Here is a 201-nt window from a genome sequence, read left to right as displayed (position 1 = left end):
GAACCAGAACCAAAGCCGGTTGGGTTCCACTCCTCCATCCCCACCGCCACCAGCTCCGTTCCGTTCCCGTTCCCCTCACTCGCAGGCAGGCAGCCAGGCGCCCCCAACTTTACTACTCCCCACCCCCACCACCACCCCCCACCCCCCTCGACCCCGGCGCCCCCCTCCCCCCTGGATCGCGCGCGGCCTCCCGGCGAGCCC

The sequence above is a fragment of the Triticum aestivum genome, chromosome 2B (assembly GCF_018294505.1).
Source record: "Triticum aestivum cultivar Chinese Spring chromosome 2B, IWGSC CS RefSeq v2.1, whole genome shotgun sequence".
NCBI classification, from domain to species: Eukaryota; Viridiplantae; Streptophyta; class Magnoliopsida; order Poales; family Poaceae; genus Triticum; species Triticum aestivum.
This window is presented reverse-complemented; position numbering follows the sequence as displayed.